Source organism: Pongo abelii, chromosome 8 (genome assembly GCF_028885655.2).
Source record: "Pongo abelii isolate AG06213 chromosome 8, NHGRI_mPonAbe1-v2.0_pri, whole genome shotgun sequence".
In the NCBI taxonomy this organism is placed as follows: Eukaryota; Metazoa; Chordata; class Mammalia; order Primates; family Hominidae; genus Pongo; species Pongo abelii.
The window spans coordinates 94,362,417-94,376,727 of NC_071993.2; the positions used below are offsets into that span (position 1 = coordinate 94,362,417).

Consider the following 14,311-nt stretch of genomic DNA (forward strand, 5'->3'; position numbering starts at 1 on the left):
TCGAAGAATGGCAGAATTTCAACAGGTCGAGATGGGGGAGAATATCATTGTAGAAAATGGGAACAATGTGGATCAAGGTAGAGTGGATCTCGTGCAGGGTCCCCGTGGTGAACAGTGGCCATGTCCACAGCACTGGATGCATTGGGACAGGTAAATGGAGAGGAGATAGGGCTCAAAATACAGCTTGTGAGTCATATGCAAAGAGACTTGGCTGTCTCCTTAAAGAATTGCGGGGAGAAGGCAGAGAGCGATGTAAGGGTTTGGGCAAGGATGTGCATGGCTTGATTCATGCTTGGAGTCAGTGGCTCTGGGGACGGGCAGTGTAAAGGATGGATTTAAAATAAGAGCGAGTGAAGGCACAGAGTTCTCTTGGTGTTTATAACTTTTCTTCTTAATACCTTACTTCTTAGATTTTATGATATGTTACAGATGTACAAGTTGTGTATTCATGCCTTGCTTCCTCTCTCAGAAGATAGGCTTTCTGGCTCAGTGAAATTATTCCCTCTCCTGTCTGTATTAGCAAGGTAGCCCCTACAATTATAATACATGTTACTTCTTGTATGCAGCTAACTTTAGTTTTTTGCCCTTTCTAGTAAAGGTTAAGTGTGTGCTGTAAAATATTGACCTACGTGGCCTAAAATTGCAAAGTGATCTTTTGTCTGAAAATGTGAACTCCTTGATCTAGCAATTCCATTCATGAGAATTTGTCCAAGGGAAATAGGATGGACACAAAGATTTATCTGTAAAAACATTCATCTCTGAATAAGAATTTTAAAACTTGGAAGCAGCCTAACTGTCCAAAAGGATGTTGGGTTAATAAGTTATATAGCCAATTAAGTACTTTGTAAAATAGTATCTTAATGATATGGATAAATGTTATAATTTAGTGTTAAATTTAAGAAGCAGATTACAAAACAATGGTGTTAAATTTAGGAAGCAGGTTACGAAACAAAGTGATTCTATTTTATTTATTTATTTATTTATTTATTTATTTATTTATTTAGAGACAGGGTCTTGCTCTGTTGCTCAGGCTGGAGTAAAGTGGCATGACCACAGCTTACTGCAGCCTCAACCTCCTGGGCTCAATCAGTTCTCCCACCTCAGCCTCCCAAGTAGCTGGAACTATAGGCATATACCACAATGCCCAGCAATTTTTTTTTTTTTTTTTTGTAGAGACAGGGTTTTGCCATGTTGCCTAGGCTGGTCTCAAACTTCTGGGCCCAAACAATCGTTCTGCCTTGGCCTCCCAAAGTGCTGAGATTACAAGTGTGAGTTATCATGCCCAGCATGATTCTATTATTTTTTAAAAAAGAAAATTAATAAAGAATTCACGAAGGAAGATGATTCTAAGGATATTGACCAAACTTGTGTGGGTATTTTTATTTCATTCTTTGGCTTTTAAAATATTTTATAAATTTTCTTCAATGAATACATAGAAATGAATATCAAATAAATGAATATTGAAAAAAATTGTTGGTAACCAGGAAAAGATGCCATTTAATTACTTTAATGCAAGAGGGGTAGCGTGCAGTTCAAAACCATTGTTAGTTACATTCCATCTCTTGGGTGAATCTAGGCTTCAGAGTCTCCGTTCGAATAGGGTGATTACTGCAGATAAACTCAAAGATCCTCTGCAACTCTAATGTCTTACCACATTATTATGCCTCTCTGTATCCTATAGCACCAGGTATGAACCTCATCATAGCAGCCATCACAAGGTAAGTCATTTTCAGTTATGTGTTTGCCTCTCCAATGGACTGGAGCACCTTGGGGGCAGGAACAGTCTTGTAGCTCTTCTCTTTGACACGAGCATCTGGTTTCGAGTGACAAAAAGGAAATTACTATTCATTCTTGGAACTACCAAGTTCAGAGATAGATCTATTTCAGATGTAGCTGGATCTAGCGTCCAAATGATTCTACCCAGAGTCTGTCTCTCTCAGCTCTACGGTGGTTTCTGTTGGCCTCTGTCAGGCTGCTGGCAGCCTCAAGCTCAAATTCTTACAACTTCTGTCTCCACTGGGGGAGAGATATTAATCTTCTCAGTAGTTCCACAGAAGTCCCAGGATTGCTTTTCTTTGTGTTCCATGCACAACACAGTGGCCAGGGGCTTAGCATATGCCAGATATGCCTCCTGTGGCTGGTGGGAGTCATGCGGGGAGGGATGCAAGGCTGGTCTCTCCTAAAACAGCCACAGGCACCAAGAGTAGGATTGATGGTTTCCCAAAGGACAATCAAGATGCTGTCACCAGGAAAGGGGGAAACGAATTCTGGGCGAGAAAATAACAGTGACCTCTCCACTTGTGCCCCCAGCCCCTTGAACCACGCTGGGCATCTACTGGGTAGGGCCTCAGTAAAGCTTGTAGAATGAGTGAAGGGTCAATGCAAACTGTCACTCCCCCCACCCCATACAGAAACTGAAATCTCACTCGATTCTGATTACCCAGGTGCAGCCTGGCTTATGATTTCTATGATCATAAATTCTGGCTCTTAGTTTTTCAAATACTTGGCTTAATCTCAGCTACTTACAAAAATTTGAGGTTATTTTTATCAAGTCATTTTTATAAAGCCATTTGCCTCTTCAGCCTTTATACACATTCATTTTCTTAGAGTCAAGTAAGAATTTCTGTTGGATTAATACACACAAACATGACCATTGTAACTCTCAGTTCCAATCCAGGCACTGTCATTAACTGATTTATACTTTGTCTTTGAAAGACTGTTGAAATATTTCTCTTTATAGTATGTGGGAAATAGTCCAACTCAAATACAGGCTATTTTACTTCGTAACTGTAAAACTCTCTTGCCAGAGAAGCAAAGCAAAGAGCAGTAGGGATTCTAGTATTCAACACTCCGCTTTAATGCACGATTTTTCCTAGAGATTAAATTTCTATATTATGATTTTTAAAGATTTAATACAAGCATATGTAAAATAAATTAAATAGTACATAAGAGTATATAATGAACAGTAAGTCTTTCTTCTATCCTTGATCCCTTTTCATGGAGGCAACTACTGCCAATCATTTTTTATGTATCTTTCCAGAGATACACAATGCAAACATAAGCATATTTAAAATTTGCAAATATAACATGTACTTATCGCCATAGCTCCTTTTTCTTTTTACATAAATGGTAAGAGCAATGCACCTGTTATGCATTTGTTCTACCTAACATTATATCTCAGAGAGTGTTCCATATTAGAACAAACAGCTCTACCTTGTTCTTTTTAATGACTGCATAGAATTCTAATATAAGGATATACTATACTATAATTTTGCTAACCACTCCTCTACTGATGGACATTTAAGTCGTTGAGTTGAGCACTCCAGCCTGGGCAACAGAGCAAGATTCCATCTCAAAAAAAAAAGACATCACTGAGGAACTTACCAAAGTAAGAGTAAGACAAAATAAGATTTTAAGAGTAAACAAAAATAAAGACGTCTGGCGTGACAATTGTGATTTGTGCATCAAATGAGAGGCGCAGGGGAAGGCCTAGGTGGACTTCGGAACAATGACTGTTTAGCCTAAAGCTAAGCTTAATTTTCATTTTTAAGTTCAGCCTAAAGTTTTCTTGTGCATAATGAATTGCAGTCTAACTGGATGTGTAAACAGACTGTAACCTACTCTTGTGCCAGTCCCTGAGTTTTGACCAATCAAAGGCAGTCAAGTGTTCAAACTGTGTTCAAATAGGCAAATGCCAAGTTGTAGCCAATCCAGCTATTTCTGTACCTCACTTCCATTTTCTATATGTCACTTTCCTTTTTCTGTCCATAAATCTTCAACCATATGGCTGCTGCTGGAGACCCTCTGAACCTGTTTTGTTTTGGGGGCTGCCCGATTCACAAATCACTCTTTGCTTAATTAAACTTTGTTAAATTTAGTTTGTCTAAATTTAGACGGTGTCAAAAGTAGAATTTGAAGTAGAGATTCCAGTGTCTCCCAGGAGCACCAAGGGACCAAGCAGGGACCTGCCGGGCCCCATTGTGTCCTTTGCTGTCTCACGGCAACTGGGGATCATAAGTTCTCTCTTGGATTCCAGAGCTCCACGGATCTGTGTTTTGAGCTATCTGAGGTTGAGCACATTTTTTATCTGAATTGGATTTAGAAGTCATGACAAAAGCCGGTCTGGGTCAGGCACTGAACTGGATCCAATAATTAACTGACTTGGATCCAGTTAGAGGCCTCGGATGCCTGAGGGGGTCAGGCAGAAACTCGCAGTAGATGGCAAAACTGCAGGGGTGCAAACTGTAGCTTTTGGAAATTTGCAGATATTTTTGTGTTCTACCCCCTTTCTTTTTCTTGCACACTTTAAGTAGGGAAAAATCATTGACTAAGTTGATTAAGAGAATATGAGAACCAAAGCCAAGATTCAAGGTAAAAATAAGATCCTTAATTTCTTCAGAAATTCAGAAATTAAGGAATCTACCTTCCAACTATGCCTACATTTACATGTATAAATATTAGGTCCCAGAAGCAGTAAATGCTATAGAAATGGCAAAATCTTACCAAAGATAATTTAACATTACAATGCAACATTCCAGATGGACAACACCTCACTTTAAGAAATACATTTGATGATGGCCATAAAGAGCTGTTAAAAAACAAAAAATCGAATTTGAAAATGAGGGCTCCCAAATTAGAGTCATCCAGTGATGCCTATTAATGTGAAGCTTCTAAAAAGATTTCAATGTTTTTGTTGCTTTCAAAGAAAATACTCTTTATAAAAGGCAAATAAAAAGCTTAACTGTTTAATTGATAAGAAGAATTAAATCTGCTAAATGTTTGGCTTAGTTACTATCCTACCCTGAAGGCAAAAAGAAAGCTATCCTGGGTAAAATGTTTATAAAACATTTTGATAGACTTGTTAGAGATGAAATAGACTTGCTTCCTTTTCAGATCTATCCATGCTGAGTCCAGGCATAGAGAATGATTTCTTTGCTTTATTCCTTAACAGGCTCCACTCTGAACTCAGTAATTTTAGCTAAGAAACAGTAGCTAAGTTAAAAAAAACAAAAAACAAAAAACAACTACAACAACAGCAAAAAACACCACTCCTAGAACTAAAATACACCTTTCTGGCATTTAATTGGCTATTTTGAAAGCTTTTTTAAAAACAAATTTACATCTATAAAGGAAACCTCCATTTGTAAGGGTGTCTGCCTGTATACATTAGAAACTTACCATTGTTTTAAATTTACATAACAACTCATACCTTGTTTAAGGTACTTTTCTGGACAGCTTGTTTTAAGTAAACTTTTACTTACACTATTTTTTCCTTGGCTAGAGTGAATGATGGAACAGTATTTAGGTCTCAAATCTTATTTCTATGCTTTTGAGATATAAACTTTCTACCTTGTTTCACCTGAGTTGTCCCTTTAGAAATGCAAGTTTAGGGTTGCCTAGCTAACAATTACTTAGGGCAATGAAACAGATAATTGGAAGATTGATAGTGTGAATGGGGAAAAGAAAAACTATTTCGAAGCTAGCAAATGAGAATCCTTATGAAAGGCATAAAATCTGCTTCCGTCTGTGTGTCTGTATATCTATATGTGTTATGTGTATGTGATAGTATTTGGTAAATAAAGCCAATTTGAAAATTGTTGATAAAATAGGAATGGATTCAAAATTGCCAGTTGAAAATAATTAGACACTTGTTTGATTTGACAGACTGTGAACTTATGTTTTTTGGTTTTGAGCCTCTGGAGTTGGGGGTCTGAATAGGTGGCCATGGTGAGGCCTAGGGACATGTTCTCAGTGCCCAGACCAGCAGCTACCAGGCAGAATCAGGCCCAATATGGCCCCTTCTTACCTGCCTCAGCTTTGCCTCCTGGCTATTCTGGGAGGGGTTCCATCTTCCAGGCCTCTCCTTCACAGCTCTGTCTTCTGTCCTTAGCTCTACACCTGGTGTATGTAAATTCAGGACTCAGGCCCTGCCCTTCACAGCCTTCCTGGGAGCCACTTGGCTACTTGGGACCAAGGATGACTGCGGAAAACATTAGAGAGGGTTCCTTTGTCATAGTTTCAAAATTCTTTTCAGTAATTTAGAATCTTTTTGTTTGAGACAGAGTCTCACTCTGTCACCCAGGCTGGAGTGCAGTGGTATAATCATAGCTCACTCCAGCCTCAAATTCCTAGGCCCAAGTGATCCTCAAGTTAGCTGGGACTAAAGGTGCACACCACCATACCCAGCTAATTTTTTAAAAAATTTTTGCTATGTTGCCCAGGCTAGTCTCAAACTGTTGAACTCAAGCAATCCTCCTGCCTTGGCCTCCCAAAGTGTTGGGATTACAGGCGTGAGCTACCGTGCATGGCCAGTAATTTAAAATATTAAATTCATGTTATGTTTAATTAAATAATATATAATCATAAAATCTCTAAGTCATTTGTAAGCTAAAATACTAAAACAATAATAAACATAAGTTTAAGTTTATATACTTTGACATCTTATTTTTATATGATATAGAAAAGCTAAATATACTTAATGAACAATAATTTAAGGACGCATATTTCTAAAAAAATTATAAAATAGTTTTCCTCTATAAATAATGATACAAAACAGTTCAAAATGATTTGGTAGGGTTTTCACTAGAAATTAGGGTTACTACGAGTTTAAATTACAGTTAATATCTGTAATTAAAACTACTAGATGTAAGACAAACAATTCTGTATAAAGTGTATAAACAAGCAAGATGTGCTTTTGGTGAGGAAAGCTATAAAGTGTGTGTTTGTTAAAAAGACTTTTTTGTCTAGTTTGAAGTTACTTAAAGGTTCTTTCAAGTAGAAGGAATAAAAATGATGTAGATGAAACTCATATAGAAAGTTGAAAAGAAAAAGAATTGTATAAATGTATAAGAGATTATGAAAAGTTTATGGAAATCTGGTGTGGTCAAAAGCCAACTGAGATTTGTTTATGAGGTTTTATTAAAATTAGCTTTGATATCAATAAATACACTAATACAAAAGTAAAATTTTGTTTTATCTTTTGGAAAAAAAATTTCATGTAGTATTAATAAGACAAGTAAAAGTGGCTGGGTGTGGTGGTTCATGCCTTTAATCCCAGCTCTTTGGGAGACCAAGGCAGGTGGATCACCTGAGGTCAGGAGTTCAAGACCAGCCTAACCAACATGGTGAAATCTCATCTCTACTAAAAATATGAAAATTAGACGGGCATGGTTGTAACCCCAGCTACTAGCGAGGCTGAGGCAGGAGAATCCCTTGAACCCAGGAGATGTAGGTTGCAGTGAGTCGAGATCATGCCACTATACTCCAACCTGAGTGACAGAGTGAGACTCCTCTCAAAAAAAGAAAAAGAAAAAAAGACAGTAAAATATTTTTGTTCACCTTTTGAATAAACTGCAAAAAAAAAAAAAACAAAGAAAAGGAGAGAAGGGGAGACAGATTGTTTTTTCTCATATTGTCTTTCTCAGGTCTTTTGATTGCTTGGATAACAGTGTCTTCTTACTATCAAAGAATAAAGGTTTTTGCTTTTTAAAACCTTTTCATTATCACATTGGCTATATAAATGACTATTATTTTACAATGACCTGTGATTCTGTTTTGGCCAAGTGTTTTAAACCTTTGGCATATTTGACAAGCTTCCCGAAATCACATTTCAGCTTCAAAATAGTCTTTTTTGGTGTTGTTTTTGACCTCTAATTTCGGGTTGCTAAAGAGGGCCTCTGAAGCATACAAAAGAGAGATAAACAGTATTGATATGTTAAATTACATGGAAAGCATTGTCAAATAAGAAATACTGTTTAACCTTCTTCAAGTTATATTTTTATAAATGTTATTAATATGTTCCAAAATTGTATGGAATTCCTAAAATTCTGATATGTCTGTATGCTATCAGACATAATTGTGGTTATATTAAATTTTTGTAGGCCACAGAAATAACCAAATTTCCTTCTCAATTGTACTCTTTAACTGTGATCATTTTAAGTCATTTCCACAGTTAATTGCTTACTTCTGATGCAGTTTCTGGAAACTTCACAAACAAGCAAAATCCTAGAGCATTGTGTCTTCAAGGAGTTTCATGAAAAGGATGGAAAGAACCCTGACAAACACTCTTGAATATGGCTTCTGATAGCTTTAGGATAATAACATTTGGACTCGGTAAGAATTCCCAGAATTCTAATGAAGAAACCAACTGGTTTATAAAATTGCTAACCTAAGCAGAATAAAAATTAATTGGATACCAAGAAAATACTTTGCCAGATTTTCAGGCTAAATCAGTCAGTATTCAAATTGTTTAAATATGCAATTTGAATGAATTTCATGCTCCAAGTCAAATGATAACTCATCTAATAAACAGTGCTATGCTCCTAAATTGAAGAAACGAAATTGATATTCAAGAGGGTATAAGTTCAACGTTAAGCATGGACTTATGGAGAGCCTGGATGGCAAACTAGACCTTCTTGGTCCTTAAACCTTCCAATATTAAAAGCTGTGCATTCCATGACTTATAATGGAAGAAATAAAAATATAAATTAAACTCACACACACACACACACACACACACACACACTGACTATTCTAAACTGCTGAAATAATTTATGACCAATGTTTGCTTTGTCAAACCCAAAATCCTGCAAAGATGATCAAAACTTCAGGTGCATGACTGATACCTGATGGCCTGTTTAAACATTTATAGAGGGATTTCATGCAATTGTTATTTTCAATGCATGTTTTCTGGTTGTATAGAAGGTTTCCCATGCAAGAAGATTGATGCTATTATGGCAGCTAAAAGGTTATTAGAAATTGTTTTTCACTCATGGGACATTTCTGGAGAAATCTCTAGTGATGGAGGTACTTGTTTCACTGAACAAGTTGTATTAGTTAGATATGGTATTACAGATACAACAGCAATAAATAAAACTAACTGAATATTGAATTGCCTTGGTCAGAGGTATTGCAGATTGATGACAGTCAGATCCACTTAAAGTGGAAAACATAAGTTGACCCTTTATGCAATAATCACTGGAAGGCTTATGCACTTAATAATGGAAGCTCATTATCTTTTATCACTAAACTCTGATATGACTAAATGCGGCAAGACTTTTTTTTTTCTCTACTTGTTTTTTTTTATTTTTTATTTTTTTATTTTATTATTATTATACTTTAAGTTTTAGGGTACATGTGCACAATGTGCAGGTTAGTTACATATGTATACATGTGCCATGCTGGTGTGCTGCACCCATTAACTCGTCATTTAGCATTAGGAATATCTCCTAATGCTATCCCTCCCCACTCCCCCACCCCACAACAGTCCCCAGAGTGTGATGTTCCCCTTCCTGTGTCCATTGTATTCTCATTGTTCAATTCCCACCTATGAGTGAGAACATGCGGTGTTTGGTTTTTTGTCCTTGTGATAGTTTACTGAGAATGATGATTTCCAATTTCATCCATGTCCCTACAAAGGACATGAACTCATCATTTTTTATGGCTGCATAGTATTCCATGGTGTATATGTGCCATATTTTCTTAATCCAGTCTATCATTGTTGGACATTTGGGTTGGTTCCAAGTCTTTGCTATTGTGAATAGTGCCACAATAAACATACGTGTGCATGTGTCTTTATAGCAGCATGATTTATAGTCCTTTGGGTATATACCCAGTAATGGGATGGCTGGATCAAATGGCATTTCTAGTTCTAGATCCCTGAGGAATCGCCACACTGACTTCCACAATGGTTGAACTAGTTTACAGTCCCACCAACAGTGTAAAAGTGTTCCTATTTCTCCACATCCTCTCCAGCACCTGTTGTTTCCTGACTTTTTAATGATTGCCATTCTAACTGGTGTGAGATGATATCTCATTGTGGTTTTGATTTGCATTTCTCTGATGGCCAGTGATGGTAAGCCTTTTTTTCATGTGTTTTTTGGCTGCATAAATGTTTTCTTTTGAGAAGTGTCTGTTCGTGTCCTTTGCCCACTTTTTGATGGGGTTGTTTGTTTTTTTCTTGTAAATGTGTTCAGTTCATTGTAGATTCTGGATATTAGCCCTTTGTCAGATGAGTAGGTTGTGAAAATTTTCTCGCATTTTGTAGGTTGCCTGTTCACTCTGATGGTAGTTTCTTTTGCTGTGCAGAAGCTCTTTAGTTTAATTAGATCCCATTTGTCAATTTTGGCTTTTGTTGCCATTGCTTTTGGTGTTTTAGACATGAAGTCCTTGCCCATGCCTATGTCCTGAATGGTAATGCCTAGGTTTTCTTCTAGGGTTTTTATGGTTTTAGGTCTAACATTTAAGTCTTTAATCCATCTTGAATTAATTTTTGTATAAGGTGTAAGGAAGGGATCCAGTTTCAGCTTTCTACATATGGCTAGCCAGTTTTCCCAGCACCATTTATTAAATAGGGACTCCTTTCCCCATTGCTTGTTTTTCTCAGATTTGTCAAAGATCAGATAGCTGTAAATATGTGGCATTATTTCTGAAGGCTCTGTTCTGTTCCATTGATCTATATCTCTGTTTTGGTACCAGTACCATGCTGTTTTGGTGACTGTAGCCTTGTAGTATAGTTTGAAGTCAGGTAGTGTGATGCCTCCAGCTTTGTTCTTTTGGCTTAGGATTGTCTTGGCGATGCGGGCTCTTTTTTGGTTCCATATGAACTTTAAAGTACTTTTTCCAGTTCTGTGAAGAAAGTCATTGGCAGCTTGATGGGGATGGCATTGAATCTGTAAATTACCTTGGGCAGTATGGCCATTTTCACAATATTGATTCTTCCTACCCATGAGCATGGAATGTTCTTCCATTTGTTTGTATCCTCTTTTATTTCCTTGAGCAGTGGTTTGTAGTTCTCCTTGAAGAGGTCCTTCACGTCCCTTGTAAGTTGGATTCCTAGGTATTTTATTCTCTTTGAAGCAATTGTGAATGGGAGTTCACTCATGATTTGGCTCTCTGTTTGTCTGTTGTTGGTGTATAAGAATGCTTGTGATTTTTGTACATTGATTTTGTATCCTGAGACTTTGCTGAAGTTGCTTATCAGCTTAAGGAGATTTTGGGCTGAGACAATGGGGTTTCCTAAATATACAGTCATGTCGTCTGCAAACAGGGACAATTTGACTTCCTCTTTTCCTAATTGAATACCCTTTATTTCCTTCTCCTGCCTAATTGCCCTGGCCAGAACTTCCAACACTATGTTGAATAGGAGTGGTAAGAGAGGGCATCCCTGTCTTGTGCCAGTTTTCAAAGGGAATGCTTCCAGTTTTTGCCCATTCAGTATGATATTGGCTGTGGGTTTGTCATAGATAGCTCTTATTATTTTGAGATATGTCCCATCAATACTAAATTTATTGAGAGTTTTTAGCATGAAGGTTGTTGAATTTTGTCAAAGGCCTTTTCTGCATCTATTGAGATAATCATGTGGTTTTTGTCTTTGGTTCGTTTATATGCGGGATTACATTTATTGATTTGCGTATATTGAACCAGCCTTGCATCCCAGGGATGAAGCCCACTTGATCATGGTGGATAAGCTTTTTGATGTGCTGCTTGATTCGGTTTGGCAGTATTTTATTGAGGATTTTTGCATCAATGTTCATCAAGGATATTGGTCTCAAATTCTCTTTTTTGGTTGTGTCTCTGCCTGGCTTTGGTATCAGGATGATGCTGGCCTCATCAAATGTGTTACGGAGGATTCTGTCTTTTTCTATTGATTGGAATAGTTTCAGAAGGAATGGTACCAGTTCCTCCTTGTACCTCTGGTAGAATTCGGCTGTGAATCCATCTGGTCCTGGACTCTTTTTGGTTGGTAATCTATTGATTATTGCCACAATTTCAGCTCCTGTTATTGGTCTATTCAGAGAGTCAACTTCTTCCTGGTTTAGTCTTGGGAGGGTGTATGTGTCAAGGAACTTATCCATTTATTCTAGATTTTCTAGTTTATTTGTGTAGAGGTGTTTGTAGTATTCTCTGATGGTAGTTTGTATTTCTGTGGGATCGGTGGTGGTATCCCCTTTATCATTTTTTATTGCATCTATTTGATTCTTCTCTCTTTTCTTCTTTATTAGTCTTGCTAGCGGTCTATCAATTTTATTGATCCTTTCAAAAAACCAGCTCCTGGATTCGTTAATTTTTTGAAGGGTTTTTTGTGTCTCTATTTCCTTCAGTTCTGCTCTGATTTTAGTTATTTCTTGCCTTCTGCTAGCTTTTGAATGTGTTTTCTCTTGCTTTTCTAGTTCTTATATTTGTGATGTTAGCGTGTCAATTTTGGATCTTTCCTGCTTTCTCTTGTGGGCATTTAGTGCTATAAATTTCCCTCTACACACTGCTTTGAATGTGTCCCAGAGATTCTGGTATGTTGTGTCTTTGTTCTCATTGGTTTCAAAGAACATCTTTATTTCTGCCTTTATTTCGTTATGTACCCAGTAGTCATTCAGGAGCAGGTTGTTCAGTTTCCATGTAGTTGAGTGGTTTTGAGTGAGTTTCTTAATCCTGAGTTCTAGTTTGATTGCACTGTGGTCTGAGAGACAGTTTGTTATAATTTCTGTTCTTTTACATTTGCTGAGGAGAGCTTTACTTCCAAGTATGTGGTCAATTTTGGAATAGGTGTGGTGTGCTGCTGAAAAAAATGTATATTCTGTTGATTTAGGGTGGAGAGTTCTGTAGATGTCTATTAGTTCCGCTTGGTGCAGAGGTGAGTTCAATTCCTGGGTATCCTTGTTAACTTTCTGTCTTGTTGATCTGTCTAATGTTGACAGTCGGGTGTTAAAGTCTCCCATTATTATTGTGTGGGAGTCTAAGTCTCTTTGTAGGTCACTCAGGACTGGCTTTATGAATCTGGGTGCTCCTGTATTGGGTGCATATATATTTAGGATAGTTAGCTCTTCTTGTTGACTTGATCCCTTTACCATTATGTAATGGCCTTCTTTGTCTCTTTTGATCTTTGTTGGTTTAAAGTCTGTTTTATCAGAGACTAGGATTGCAACCCCTGCCTTTTTTTGTTTTCCATTTGCTTGGTAGATCTTCCTCCATCCTTTTATTTTGAGCCTATGTGTGTCTCTGCACGTGAGATGTGTCTCCTGAATACAGCACACTGATGGGTCTTGATTCTTTATCCAATTTGCCAGTCTGTATCTTTTAATTGGAGCATTTTGTCCATTTACCTTTAAAGTTAATATTGTTATGTGTGAATTTGATCCTGTCATTATGATGTTAGCTGGTTATTTTGCTCGTTAGTTGATGCAGTTTCTTCCTAGTCTCAATGGTCTTTACAATTTGGCATGATTTTGCAGTGGCTGGTACTGGTTGTTCCTTTCCATGTTTAGTGCTTCCTTCAGGAGCTCTTTTAGGGCAGGCCTGGTGGTGACAAAATCTCTCAGCATTTGCTTGTCTGTAAAGGATTTTATTTCTCCTTCACTTACGAAGCATAGTTTGGCTGGATATGAAATTCTGGGTTGAAAATTCTTTTCTTTAAGAATGTTGAATATTGGCCCCCACTCTCTTCTGGCTTGTAGAGTTTCTGCCTAGAGATCCACTGTTAGTCTGATGGGCTTCCTTTTGTGGGTAACCCGACCTTTCTCTCTGGCTGCCCTTAACATCTTTTCCTTCATTTCAACTTTGGTGAATCTGACAACTATGTGTCTTGGAGTTGCTCTTCTCGAGGAGTATCTTTGTGGCATTCTCTGTATTTCCTGAATCTGAATGTTGGCCTGCCTTGCTAGATTGGGGAAGTTCTTCTGGATAATATCCTGCAGAGTGTTTTCCAACTTGGTTCCATTCTCCCCATCACTTTCAGGTACACTAATCAGACGCAGATTTGGTCTTTTCACATAGTCCCATATTTCTTGGAGGCTTTGTTCATTTCTTTTTATTCTTTTTTCTCTAAACTTCCCTTCTCACTTCATTTCATTCATTTCATCTTCCATGACTGATGCCCTTTCTTGCACTTGATCACATCGGCTCCTGAGGCTTCTGCATTCTTCACATAGTTCTTGAGCCTTGGCTTTCAGCTCCATCAGCTCCTTTAAGCACTTCTCTGTATTGGTTATTCTAGTTATACATTTGTCTAAATTTTTTTCAAAGTTTTTAACTTCTTTGCCTTTGGTTTGAATTTCCTCCTGTAGCTCGGAGTAGTTTGATCATCTGAAGCCTTCTTCTCTCAACTCGTCAAAGTCATTCTCCGTCCAGCTTTGTTCTGTTGCTGGTGAGGGACTGCATTCCTTTGGAGGAGGAGAGGTGCTCTGCTTTTTAGAGTTTCCAGCTTTTCTGATCTGTTTTTTCACCATCTTTGTGGTTTCATCTACTTTTGGCCTTTGGTGATGGTGATGTACAGATGGGCTTTTGGTGTGGATGTCCTTTCTGTTTGTTAGTTTTCCTT

At 37.6% G+C, this 14,311-nt stretch overlaps 1 long non-coding RNA gene across 1 annotated transcript in view; it reads right to left on the reverse strand.

Moving 5' to 3' along the window:
- The window catches only part of LOC129048301 (uncharacterized), a 39,472-nt gene extending 33,480 nt beyond the window's left edge, over window positions 1–5,992 (reverse strand). The window contains exons 1-2 of the long non-coding RNA XR_008510531.2: window positions 5,807–5,992; window positions 1,652–1,813 (exon numbers count right to left, since the gene is read on the reverse strand). This is a non-coding gene — a long non-coding RNA (uncharacterized LOC129048301). The remainder of the gene's footprint in view (window positions 1–1,651; window positions 1,814–5,806) is intronic.
- Window positions 5,993–14,311: the final 8,319 nt, after the last annotated feature.